The following is a 13402-nucleotide window of genomic DNA, read 5'->3' as shown; positions in this document are numbered from 1 at the left end:
GGAGACATTATCATGGGAATACGGAAATGGCAGCGAAATTAAACAAATACTTTGTGTCTGCCTTCACGGAAGAAATGGCAAAAAACTCCTGGAAATAATGGATAACCAAGGGTCTAGTGAGAATGAGAAACTGAAAGATATTAGTATTAGTAAAAAATAGTACTGGAGAAATTAATGGGACTGAAAGCCAATAAATCCCCTGGACCGGATGGCCTACATCCTAAGGTATTGAAAGAGGTGGCTATAGAGATAGTGGATGGATTGATTGCCATCTTCCACAATTCCATTGATTCTAGAACGGTTCCTGCGATTGGAAGGTAACAAATGTAACCCCACTATTTAAGAAAGCAGGGAAAGAGAAAACGGGGAACTACAGACCAGTTAGCCTCACATCAATGGTAGGGAAAATGCTAGAATCTACTATTAAGGGCGTGGTAACAGGGCGGTTAGAAAATAATAATAGGCTTGGGTAGTGTCAACAAGGATTTATGAATGGGAAATCATATTTGACGAATCTATTAAGAGTTTTTGTTAGCTTCAAACTAGCTGAATATATAAGGGTGACCAGTGGATGTGGTATATTTGGATTTTCAGAAGGCATTCGATAAGGTGCCACACAAAAGGTTATTAAACAAAATTACAGCTCGTGGGATTGGGGGTAATATACGAGCATGGATTGGGGATTGTTTAACGGACAGAAAACAGAGACTAGGTATAAACGGGTCAGTTTCGTGTTGGCAGGCTGTAACTGGAGGGGTAACACAAGGAGCAGTGCTTGGGGCTCAGCTATTCACATACTATATCAATGATTGGGATAAAGGGACCAAATGAATATATCCATGTTTGCTGACGGTACAAAGCTGGGTGGGAATGTAAGTTGTGAGGAGGATGCAAAGAGGCTTCAAGGGGATATAGACAGGCTAAGTGAGTAGGCAAGAGCAGGGCAAATTGAATATAATATGAAGAGGTGTGACTTTCCACTTTGGTAGGAAAAGTAGAAAAGTAGAAAAGCAGATTATTTTTAAATGGTGAGAGATTGGGAAATATTGGTGTTCAGAGGGACCTATGAATCATTCATAGTTAACATGCTGGTACAGCAAGCAATTAAGAAAGCAAATTATGTGTTGGCCTTTATTAAAAGATGATTTGAGTTAAGAGTAAAGGGGCTAGATTTTCAGTTGCTTGCGCCAGCAGTTAGCGCCTTAAGAGAAGTGATTTTCGGGCACTATGCGTGTAGCGCCCGGGCGCAGCGCAGTTTGCGCCCCGCCCCAAATTAAGTTGCCCGTTAGCGCCGGCGCAAAGTTTAGCGGCCGCCCGGATGCGCACGCAGAAAATGACGTCACATCCTCGTGCAACGCCCTTTGGCCGCCCCGAATCCAAACTTCAGTCGGACCGCCCCATTGTGCGGCTGGCGTCCAGAGCGTTTGTAAAATGGAACGCAACACACCCTGGGGAGCGCAAATTGAAGGGCACTCCTCCTGCACTATAAACGGCAGTCTGCATGTGTTGTGTGGAAGGATGCAGTGTGTTGTTCTGAATGGCGTATTTATGTTTCCGGCCACCACCACCTCCTCCTCCTCCTCCTCCTCCTCCTCCTCCTCCTCCTCCTCCTCCTCCTCCTCCTCCTCCTCCTCATCATCATCATCATCATCATCATCTTCTTTTCCCCCCAGACTCTGCCTTTGAAAACAACACATGCACCCTTCCCCTTTAAGAGTTCACTGGCACCAGAGTGTCTGCTGTGCGCTGTGCCCGAACTCGGGCGCTGCGCTCTGCACCGCCGGCTTAGCGCCTAAAGATAGTAGTGGAACGCCTCTTTTAGCGCTCCACCAACCTCTTAGGGCGAAGCCACTGAATTTCCGGCAACGGGGCGCTACTTTGGGGCGGGCGCTAACTTCGGGCGGGCGCTAAGGTTAGCGCCCCAAAACTGTCTATACTGAAAATCTAGCCCAAGATGTCTTACTGCAATTATATAGGGCCCCGGTGAGACTACATCTGGAATATTGTTAATATTTGTGGTCTCCTTTCCTAAGGAAGGATATTTTTGCCATAGAGGGTGTGCAACGAAGGTGCATCAGACTGATTCCTGGGATGGAGGATTGTCCTATGTGGAGAGATTGAGTAGACTAGGACTATATGCTCTGGAGTTTAGAAGAATGAAAAGGGCTCTCATTGAAACATACAGAATTCTTACCCTTGGCTTGACAGTGTACATGCAAGGGGGATGTTTCCCTTGGCTGGGGATTCTAGAACCAGGGCCCACGGTCTCAGAATAAGGGGTCGCCATTTAGGACTGAGATGAGGAGAAATTTCTTCATTCAGAGGCTGGTGAATCTTTGTAATTCTCTACCCCAGAGGGTTGTGGCGGCTCAGTCGTTGAATATATCCAAGTCAAAGATTGATAGATTTTTGGATAATAAGGGAATCGGGGTATATGAGGAGAGTGCAGGAAAGTGATATTGAGGTAGAAGATCAGCCATGGTCTTATTAAATGGTGGAGCAGGCTCGAGGGGCCGAATGACCTACACCTGCTCCTATTTCTTACATTCTTATTTTCTTATGTAAGGGCTCTCAGCAGGAGGCCATATCCACCCAAAGTATTAAGGGAACAATTCTCCAACCTCAACCTCAATGAGAACCAGTGTGTGTAATGTCTCCATTTTACTAAGGAGGTGCTCACAAAATCTGCTGTAGGCAGCCTTCGTCCAGCAAGAAGACGGCATTGCCAATGGCTGTAAATCTGACTCTGCCCTTGAACTTCTTTGCATTGGACTACTTCCAGGCTGGAGCAAGCGACATCTTTATCATCTCCCCATTTGCCGTTCACTCCTGTACAAGGCAGGTGAGTGTGGCGCTCTATGCTAGGAGAGTGGAATACATTTCATTCTCTCTTGCCGGAGAGAAGCAGGTGGAGCGAGCAATCGGCTTTGCCATGATAGCAGGCTAACCCCTAGAGCAGTATGGAATTGACAGCGCTCACGTCGCCTTACAGTCCATTAGTACCATTGCCATACCATCTGCCTCGAGAAGAAATTGGATTTTTGGCCACCAATCGCCCCATGCTTCCATTCACGATACTAATAGTCATCACATGTTCAAAAAATACTTCAGTTTATTAAGTTGTCCGTTTCTGCGGCCGTAGTCGTGACTCCAGAGTAGTATGTTGTCTCTCTGGTGCCAGGGTCATGGATGTCACTGAGCAGCTGCAGGACACTCTGAGGGGGGAGGGTGAACAGCCAGAGGCCATTGTCCATATTGGTACCAACGACATCGGCAGAAAGAAGGATGAGGTCCTGCAGGCAGAATTTAAGGAGCTCGGAGAGAGATTAAAAAGCAGGACCTCAAAGCTAATAATCTCTGGAATACTCCCGGTGCCAAGTGCTAGTTAGTACATGAATAGGAGGATAGGACAAATGAATGCGTGGCTGGAGAGATGGTGCAGTAGGGAGGGTTTTAGATTCCTGAGGCATTGGGACCATTTCTGGGGATGGTGGGAACTGTACAAGCTGGATGGGTTGCACCTTAACAGGTCCTCGACCAATATTCGGTGCTTTTGGGGAAGGTTTAAACGAACTTGGCAGGGGGGTGGGCACCAGCATTTAGGAGTAGAAAAGAGAACTAAGGTGCATAAAAGAGTGTGTATATTGGATTATACTAGAGAACATAGGACAAGAGGCGGTAGTAGTACATGTTAGATAGGAGCAGACTAAGAAAGACTACAAAAATTCAAAAATGTGTTTAAAATGCAAGTACCTAAATGCACAAAGTGCGGTGAATAATGTTGGTGAGTTACAAGCACAATTAGCTGTGTGGCAATATGATGTTGTGGCAATAACAGAAACGTGGCTTCAAAACAGTGAGGACTGGACACTTAATATTCAAGGATAGAGGTGTTCAGAAAAGATAAGGAATGAGAACAGGGATGTGGGGTGGCAGTGCTGATTGTGGTGCTGGAAACGGAGGATGTTGTTGAGGGGATAAGGACAGAATCCATGTGGTTATAGTTGAGGACCAAAAAGAATATGGTCACGCTATTGGGGGTATTCTATAAGCCTCCAAATAGTGAGAGGGATGTAGAGGAGCACATCTCCAGGGAAATCGCAGAGATATGCTTGAGCTATAGAGCGGTGATATTGGGGGACTTTAATTACCCAAATATCGATTGGGATAATGCTAGGGTGAGGGGAAAGGAGGGGAAGGAATATCTGAAAGGCGTTCAGGAGAATTTCCTTGACCAATATGTTCTTGGCCCAACATTGAAAGAGGCATTGCTGGAGCTGGCTCTGGGGCATGAGGTGGACCCGGTCGATCAATCATTGTATCATAAGATTTAGATTAGCAATGGAAAGGATCAAGGAACAATCTAGAGTGGAACTTCTAAACTGGAATAACTTCAATCGGATGCGAATGGGTCTAGCCAGGGTAACATGGAACCAAAGACTGACAGGAAAAACTGTAACGGAACAATGGGTGATCTTTAAGGAGGAGATGTTCCAAGTACAGACTAGGTACATTCCAACAAGAGGAAAGGGTAAGGAAACCAAAGCAAGGGCTCCTTGGATGATGACGGAGATAGAGAAGATGATAACACTAAAAAAGGTGTATGATGCATGTTAGCTGATTTCTTCAAGGGAGAACCAAATTAAGTACAATAAGTTGAGAGGGGAAGTGGAGATGAAAATAAGATTGTCAAATAGAGAATATGAGTGTAGTAATGCGGTTAACATAAAAGGGAATCTAAAAGTCTTCAACCGGCTTGTAAACAGTAAGCATGTACTAAGAGGCAGGGTGGGTCCTATTAGAGACAAAGAAGGTGATATATGCTTAGAGGCGCAGGGCAAGGCTAGAATATTCAATGAGTACGTTGTATCGGTGTTTCTTAAGGAGGTGGATGCTGACAAAATATCAGTCGAAGTGGAAAACGTAGAAGCAATGGAAGGGGTGAAAATTGATAGACAGGATGTAGTAGAAAGGCTGGGTATGCTTAGAGTGGACAAGTCACCTGGTCCAGATCGCTTGCATCCCAGGTTGCTAAGGGAATTGGGGGAGGAGATCGGGGAAGTGCTTACCATATGTTTCCAATCTTCCCTAGATGCGGGGGAGTTGCCTGAGGATTGGAAAGTGGCAAATGTGACAACATTTTTCAAGAAAGGGTGTAAGGCAATCCTATTAAGTACAGGTGGGTAGGTTTAACATCAGTGGTAGGTAAAGTTTTTGAACAATAATCCAGGAAAACATTGGCGGGCATTCGGAGATGTTTAAGCTAATTAAGGAGAGCCAAAAGGGGTTTGACTAATGTAATTGAATTCTTAATGAATTGACAGAGAGGATTGATGAAGGGAATGCAATGGATGTTGTCTACATGGATTTTTGGAAGGCGTTTGACAAAGTACCACATAGAAGGCTGGTTAACAAAATTGAGGCTCACGGAATAGGTGGGTCAGTGGCAGCTTGGATAAGGAATTGGCTTTAGGACAGATAACAGCAAATTGTGAAAAATTGCTTTTTTTCAGACAGGAGGATGGTAGACAGTGGTGTTCCCGAAAGGTCAGTGCTTGGGCCACTGCTTTTATGTTATATATAAATGACCTGGATATTGGAATACAGCGTAGCATTTCTAAATTTGCCAATGACACCAAATGTCGGTATGTGGCAAACAATGATGATATCAATCAACTGCAACAGGACATAGACAGGTTAGCAGAATGGGCAGACAGGTGGCAAATGAAATTTAATTCAGACAAGTGTGAGGTGATGCATTTTGGCAGAAGGAAAAGGGAGAGGCAATATACACTTGATGGCACAGTGTTAAAGAGTGTGCAGGGACAGAGGGACCTGGGAGTTAACGTGCCTATGTCCCTGAAGGTGGCAGGACATATTGAGATAGTGGTTAACAAAGCATATGGGATCTTGGGCTTCATAAATAGAGGTATTGAGTACAAAAGTAGAAAAGATATGCTGAAGCATTATAAAGCGTTGGTTCGGCCACAACTGGAGTATTGCGTCGAGTTCTGGTCACCACACTTTAGGAAGGAAGTAAAGGCCCTTGGGAGGGTGCAGATGAGATTTACCAGAATGGTTTCAGGGATGGGGGATCTTAGCTACAAGGCCAGGTTGGAGAAGCTGGGTTTGTTTTCCTTAGAGCAAAGGAGGTTGAGGGGTGATTTGATAGAGATGTACACAATTATGACGGGTTTTGATACGCTAGACAAGGAAAGGCTCTTCCCACTAGTTAATGGTACAAGCCCTAGGGGGCACAGATGTAAGGTATTGGGAAAGAGATTCAGGGAGGTTGTGAGGGAACCGAGTGGAACAGAGCGAGTAGTGATGACCTGGAATTCGCTGCGGACAGAAGTGGTGGAAGCGGAGACACACAAATGTTTCAAGGGGAGACTGGGTAGGCACTTCAGGGAAATAAACTTGCAGGGCTACGGGGACAGAGCGGGGGAATGGGACTGACTGGATTGCTCACAGTGTGCCTCCACGGACTCGATGGGCCGAATCGCCTCCTTCTGTGCCGTTATGACTCTATGACTCTGTGACCTTCAACATTCTGGGGCCACTATCGACCAGAAGCTTTACTGGTCCTGCCACATAATACCATGGCTACAAGAGCAGATCAAAGGCTGCGTATATTAAGTGGTGATTGTATCATCTCCTGAATCCCCAAAGACTTTCCAGCACCTACAAGGCACAAGTCCAGGGGGTGATGGAATACTCTCAAATTGCCTCGATGACTGTAGCTCCAACAACACTCATGAAGCTCGACAGCATCCGGTACAAGGCTGTCCGCTTGATTGGCATCCCTTCCACTAGCTTAAACATTCACTCTCTCCACCACTGGAGTAGCCTGGCTGCACTGCAAGATCCACTGTAGCAACTCGTCAAGGCTTCTTTGACAACACCTCCCAAACTCGTAATCTCCACCACCTAGAACGACAAGGGCAGCAGCCGCATGGGAACACCACCACCTGAAAGTTCCCCTCCATGTGACACACCATCCTGACTTAAAAATATATCACATTTCCTTCCCCGTCGCTGGGTCAAAATCCTGTAAATTCCGTTTCTAACAGCATTGTTGGAGTCCCTTCTCCAAACGGACTGTAGCGGTTCCAGGAAGCGACTCACCATCATCTACTCAAGGACAATGAGTGATGGCCGGTAAATGCTGGCCTCGCCAGCAAGGCGCGCAAGCAGTTTCTCACTGCTTTGAGAGATAACAGCGTCGAAATAGATTTAGCGCTATTTCGATTGGTGAATGTCATATTCGAAAGATGGTTACTTCGCAGGCAAGACGAGGTGGGTTTTGCACTCCGAAAATAAACTGCTATTCATTAACCATTTATCATACAGGTTTGAATCCTGAGTTTTTTACAAATGCTGAATTACTTTTTACGTATTTCCAACATTTTCTGTTATTATAACAGCATTGAAGAACTACACGGTGAAGTTACGGAGGATAAATATTGCATATGGGGTGGTAGACAGCGGGTTAAAGTTAAGAAATATTTAAAAAAAACATTTATTTTAGAATTTTTAAAATAATTTATTCAAACGGCATCTAAGTGTTCTGTTGTTATATTCTTGTGTTAAAGGAGAATTTCATCTTGACCAGATCTACGCTGCGCATGCTTTCTGTTACGTCAGCCTATCCTTTTAATGAATTCGCATCAGGCGCAAGGCGTTAGATTTAGCGCAATGGTTAGTTCGCAACAAACAACCTCATTCTGGTTTCGAAACCATCTCACGACCCGTGCTGATCGGCGTTCTTATTGTCATATGCACTCCTCTTATTTACGACCTAAAAAAACGGCAAACTTAATTTAAAGTTGCTCGAACGTTATTCCGAGATACATCATGACTCATCATTAAATTTTTGAAAAAATACAGCTATGTTAGGCCAATCCGGCAATTTCAGCAGCCATGTCGTAAACAATAAAATGTCACGAATTTTAAATATTGGTATCTTTCCCTGTAGTGTGCGTATCTATGTGCTGCTTTTACGCAAATTCTCTCATTTTCATTGTTTGAATCGAGTCCTTCCAGTCTCCACACGTTACGCGTTACAACATCACAAATCTACCTATGAAAAATAATGTAAAAGCCTGGTAGCACACAAACAAACTCCTCTGTCATTATGCAAGTTGGTTGCTTTTAACGTAGTGCCTTGTGCCCCCATCTTTCAATGAGAGTCTCTACAACATCCAATTTAATTCCTCTGTGAACACAATCAGCAGTAAACACAAATCTTCTGAGGCACGGTTTCAGAATCATAGCTTTCGGTCTTGAAGTGAAAGGACTTTGCATTGAAAATGTTTGGAAAGTAGGTTTTGCTTGCATTTTGCCTTTACCTGTATTTCTTTTACTAAAGTTTTTTTTAAATAAAAGAGGCAGTAACTCGAGATCGGGCCTCTTTTCCTTCTATTCGATGAGGAAGGAGTTGTTTCACGTTGATCAGACCTGCTTTGCGCATGCTGTTTGTGGCGGCTTCCTTTATTATAACTGCAATCGCGCCTGCTGCATGGCGCCAAATTTAGTTCCGTGAAGATTTCACTGCAATCAACTTCATCCGATATTCGAAACTCTCTCGCCACTAGTGCTGACTGACGTTTTTATTGACATTTGAAATCCTCTTATTTTCTACCTAAATAAACAGCAAACTTAATTTTACGTTGCAACTTCGTTATTATGAAAAATGTATGACAATGGTTGATTGCTCGAATTCTACGATTAAACTTAATTTGCCACTGCAGGAGAACATTTTTCTAACGTGTTCGTGAAGAAAACGTTATCTGATTAAGAAAATGTTACTTAGGTCGTTGTTGTTGAAAATAATGAGTACTCTGTCTCCTTTGTTTTGCAAATGCAAAGTTATGTGCAGCGTGGAGTTTGTTAGTTTGCCAGTCGTTTTATAATTCTTAATGGTGTTTTGAAAATTACTGAACCGTGTCCTTTTTTACACAACTGAGAAGGAGAACGTAACAAGTCTTTATTTTTCGCTCAACATCATGGTGTTTATTATTGTCATAACAATTGAACAAGTGATAAATGATTTGAATTTGGATTTTCTTGCATCGGATTCGCAATATTGTTCTCGAAACGTATAAAGCATTACGTCTCCCTCATTTCCAGCAGAGGGCAGCTCAGTCTGCGTAGCTCATGATCGTTTCTCAGTTCCTGTCCACAATGTGCTGAGGGTAAAATTTTGCCACTCCGTAATTAATAACGCTTCCAGTCCAAATAACTGGTGCCTACATTACGCAGACCCAGCTGAAGTATAGAATAGATAGCTGTAGAGTTAATTCCGTTCAGGCCAAGAAACGGGCCTTAGCCCGACTTCATAGAAAAATCAAAATTTCAGAATACTGCGATATTTTCGTTTCTGACACGAACCGTCTTCTTGCTCTTCTGATAGAGCCAGCCAAAGCTACCAATCCACCAAAACCATGAATAATTTAAATTTGTGGCATAACAGCAATTTTAATGTAAATGTGTCATGCATAAATATAAAAAGAGACGAAAAGATATGTTTTGCATTCCAAATACCAATATTCCGAATCACATTTTCTCCACACATAGGACATAATAATTCAAGTCCCACGAAGAGCTCAGTACCTTCTGTACGCTTGGAATTCAACAATGCCAACAGGCGACATGTTACAGGGATATAACCAGTGAATGACTATTAAACGAGAGCGGACACTTCCATATTGTACTTTAAAATCATCTTTGACATTTTTTAATATCTAAAAAGCATTAAGAGTAAATGTTCATAAACAGATGTCTGACCGGTCTCTACTTGGGTAAAGGTGTATTTACTTTCACTTTCTTGCAGATCATTAATTGTTATTTATTTTCATTAAACTGCACATATCTAATTATAATACACATATTTCCTCAAATAAATAATAATATAAAAATATGATTAGCAAATCCATGTCCGTGATTTTTATTGAACAATTTTAAATATAATACTGCATCATAAATAGTTTAAGAAACAAGACCGCTTTAAGAAAAGGAGGGTGCAGTTATTGGTTGAGGCTCTTTGTGTCGCTGTCTACCAATAAGAAGAAGATAGGCTGTGAGAGATCTACATCCACCCTCTTCATCAAATCCAGACTAGAATCGAAAGGAAACGGTCAGAGTGCCTGCGTTTACGTGGTGCAGCCGTATTTAGAAAGATCACTCATGCCGCGCGTGTTCATTTCTGTGTTCAATATCGGCAATTCAGGCAAGAAATGACGAATTTTGTGGTGGGATAACGCGAGGATTGAAATGATTGTCAGAAATCCTGATATATGTAGAATAAAATCCAGAGTAATGGCGTGTGCACTCGGCACCGGGGCGTTTTTCATGTTCCTGCTTTGTGTCTCGGATCTGGTTTTCGGAGAGATTCGCTACTCTATGCCGGAGGAACTGGAGATTGGTGCTTTTGTTGGAAACATCGCTGAAGATTTAAGGATAAACGTTCGGGAATTAACAGCTCGGAAGTTTCAGCTGCTCCCTGATGACGGAAAGCAATATTTCGAGGTAAATGTGGAAAATTGAATTTTATTTGTTAATCAGAGAATCGACAGGGAGAAGCTTTGTATGGAAAGTTCTACGTGTTCCATCTCTTTGGAACTAGCAGTCGAAAATCCTTTCGAAGTGTTTCCTATTAATGTGGAGATATTAGATGTAAATGACAACTCACCAATTTTCCCGAAAAATAGATTGTCATTGCAGCTGTCTGAGTTAGTTGCACCAGGGGCGCGCTTTCCTCTCGAGAGCGCGCAGGATCCGGACGTGGGCACAAACACCATCAGCACCTATCACATTAATTCAAATGAATATTTCGGCCTCAAAACGCGGACAAGAAATGATGGTAGAAAATATGCTGTACTGTTGTTGGAGAAGACCTTAGACCGCGAACAACAATCATCCGTTGATCTGGTATTGACAGCCGTTGACGGTGGGATCCCGCACAAAACTGGAACAGCTCAGATTATCATTATTGTAACAGATGTCAATGATAACGCGCCTGTTTTCGATCATGAAATATACAGGACCAGTGTGTTAGAAAACGCAGGCAAGGGTACCTTGGTACTGAAACTCAGCGCAACTGATTTAGACGAAGGTGTAAATGCGGACTTCAATTATTCATTTAGCAATTATGTATCGCAACCTGTGCGCCAGTTGTTCAATTTGGACTTAAAAACGGGAGAGATCAGAGTTCAGGATTTGCTGGATTATGAAAAATCAGACGTGTATGAGCTTGAGGTACAGGCTGTGGACAGCGCTTCTAACGCGGGACATTGCAACGTTCTGGTCACAATAATTGACGTGAATGATAACGCCCCCGAGATAAAGCTGACCTCAGTAACCAAAATGGTGCCCGAGGATGCAGCACCAGGTACTCTGATCGCTGTATTCAGTGTCACAGATCGAGATTCTGGGGAAAACGGGCACGTTCGATGTCAGATTCCAAACAATGTACCATTTAAACTCCAAACGACTCTGAGGAATAACTACAAGTTGGTAACCTCTGATGTCCTGGATCGTGAAACTACTCCCCAGTACACTATATACATTTCAGCTTGGGATTCCGGGACACCTGCTCTTTCCACGAACAAGACTGTCGTCTTTTCTGTCTCTGATATAAATGACAACGCTCCGCGGTTTACACAGTCATCATATAATGTATACTTGATGGAGAACAATACGCCTGGTTCATCTATTTTTTCTGTTACCGCTTTGGATCCTGACCTGGACAAGAATGGAGACGTCTCCTATTCTCTTCTGGAGAATCAGATACAAGACATGCCTTCGCCTGCTTACTTTACGATAAACTCGAAAAGTGGGTGCATTTACGCGCTGCACTCTTTTGACTATGAGCAACTGAAGAATTTCCAGGTCAAGGTTCACGCTCGGGATGCTGGATCTCCCCCACTGAGCAGCACTGCTATGGTGAGCATTGTTATCTTGGATCAAAATGACAATGCTCCGCTTATTATTTCACCATTAATGTGGAACAGTTCAGCGGCAGTGAAGATTGTGCCCCACTCAATATTTCCCGGATACTTGATCACCAAGGTAATAGCTAATGATGCAGATTCTGGTCAAAATGCACGGCTTTCCTACGAACTGATTGTGGCCACTGATCGAAGTCTATTCAATGTGGGCCTTCACTCTGGAGAAATCAGAATAATCCGAAGCTTTTCGGAACAAGACGCCACCAAACAAAGAGTGGTGGTCTTGGTGAAGGACAACGGCCAACCGAGTCTGTCAAGCACGACCACAATGTTCTTTTCAATTTCAGCGAACATTACTGAAAACACTTCGGAACGTATAGACCATCCCAGGCAGGCTGAATATTTCTCGGATCCAAATATATATTTAATAATAATTTTTGGATCAACGAGCTTTATATTTCTGATAACCATAATTTTACTGGTCGCCCTTAAGCGTGCACAGGACCGAAATGCCGTGCGCTACCACAGCCCTGCAATTTACTGTTGTTGCATACAGAGGGATTCGAATGATGTCCTTAGTCGGAGATCTGCACCGAACCAATCTTTAAATTATTATGGAGCTGGTCAGACGCTCCCTCTTCCCGACACTTATCGATACACGGTTCGCTTATCGCCGGAATCATCCAAGAGTGATTTTTTCTTCCTGAAGGCCTGCCATCCTACGTTACCTCTGAGTGATATTAGTGTAAATGACACCGGTGTGAGGAATTAATTTGGACAGTAAATTTATAATGCGAATGATGGGTAATGTGGTTCCAAGAGGAAATTGTATTTTTCTCAGTTCATGCCAAGAGTGAGTTTCTTGTATGGTAAGCATTCACCTCAGCTGATGACGGATACCGTGATGATAATTGTAGCGATATCTGTGCACATTTATTCCTGTTGTTATTTCCTGCATAATAACTGCTTCAGTATACCTTGAGTAACTTACCGGTTTCCAGTTTCTTTCACCCCTTTACCGAAAAACCGAAAAAAAACCTTTTACCAGTAAATGTAAAGCGTCGTCCCAGTCAGCATTTTTCCACTGAACACAATGAAATATTTCCTTTCCCCTTTGATGTCGAAGTAAATTTTATTTCTTTGGTAAGCACTGTCCTTTTAATGTATGAACCATTATGCTTAAACACGTGAAGGTGTAAGGACAAGTTGCTAAGGCTGTAAAAATAACTCACAGGATCCTGGGCTTTATAAATAGGCGCGCAGTGGGAAAACATCGTTCTCGCCCGGAAAGCAGTCGGTGTCCTCGCCAACTGCGGTTAACGGTCGCCCGAAATGGCCGCCGCACTAAACGAGGTAAATTGGTGTGGGAGCATGGCGGTACGTGGTGTAGCGCTAACCTTAGGTGCAACGCCGTCCTGGTAGCGTTGTACGAGGTATCCGGGACCAATTTG

General features: G+C 43.4%; 1 pseudogene; it reads left to right on the top strand.

Annotated features, from left to right (window-relative positions):
• The first annotated feature begins 10250 nt into the window (after window positions 1-10250).
• Window positions 10251-12723, top strand: LOC147114311 (protocadherin gamma-A6 pseudogene; annotated as a pseudogene).
• The last annotated feature ends 679 nt before the right edge of the window (window positions 12724-13402 follow it).

Source organism: Somniosus microcephalus, chromosome 8 (genome assembly GCF_052327205.1).
Source record: "Somniosus microcephalus isolate GS21.2 chromosome 8, FLI_Smic_1.0, whole genome shotgun sequence".
NCBI classification, from domain to species: domain Eukaryota; kingdom Metazoa; phylum Chordata; class Chondrichthyes; order Squaliformes; family Somniosidae; genus Somniosus; species Somniosus microcephalus.
This window is presented reverse-complemented; position numbering and strand designations above follow the sequence as displayed.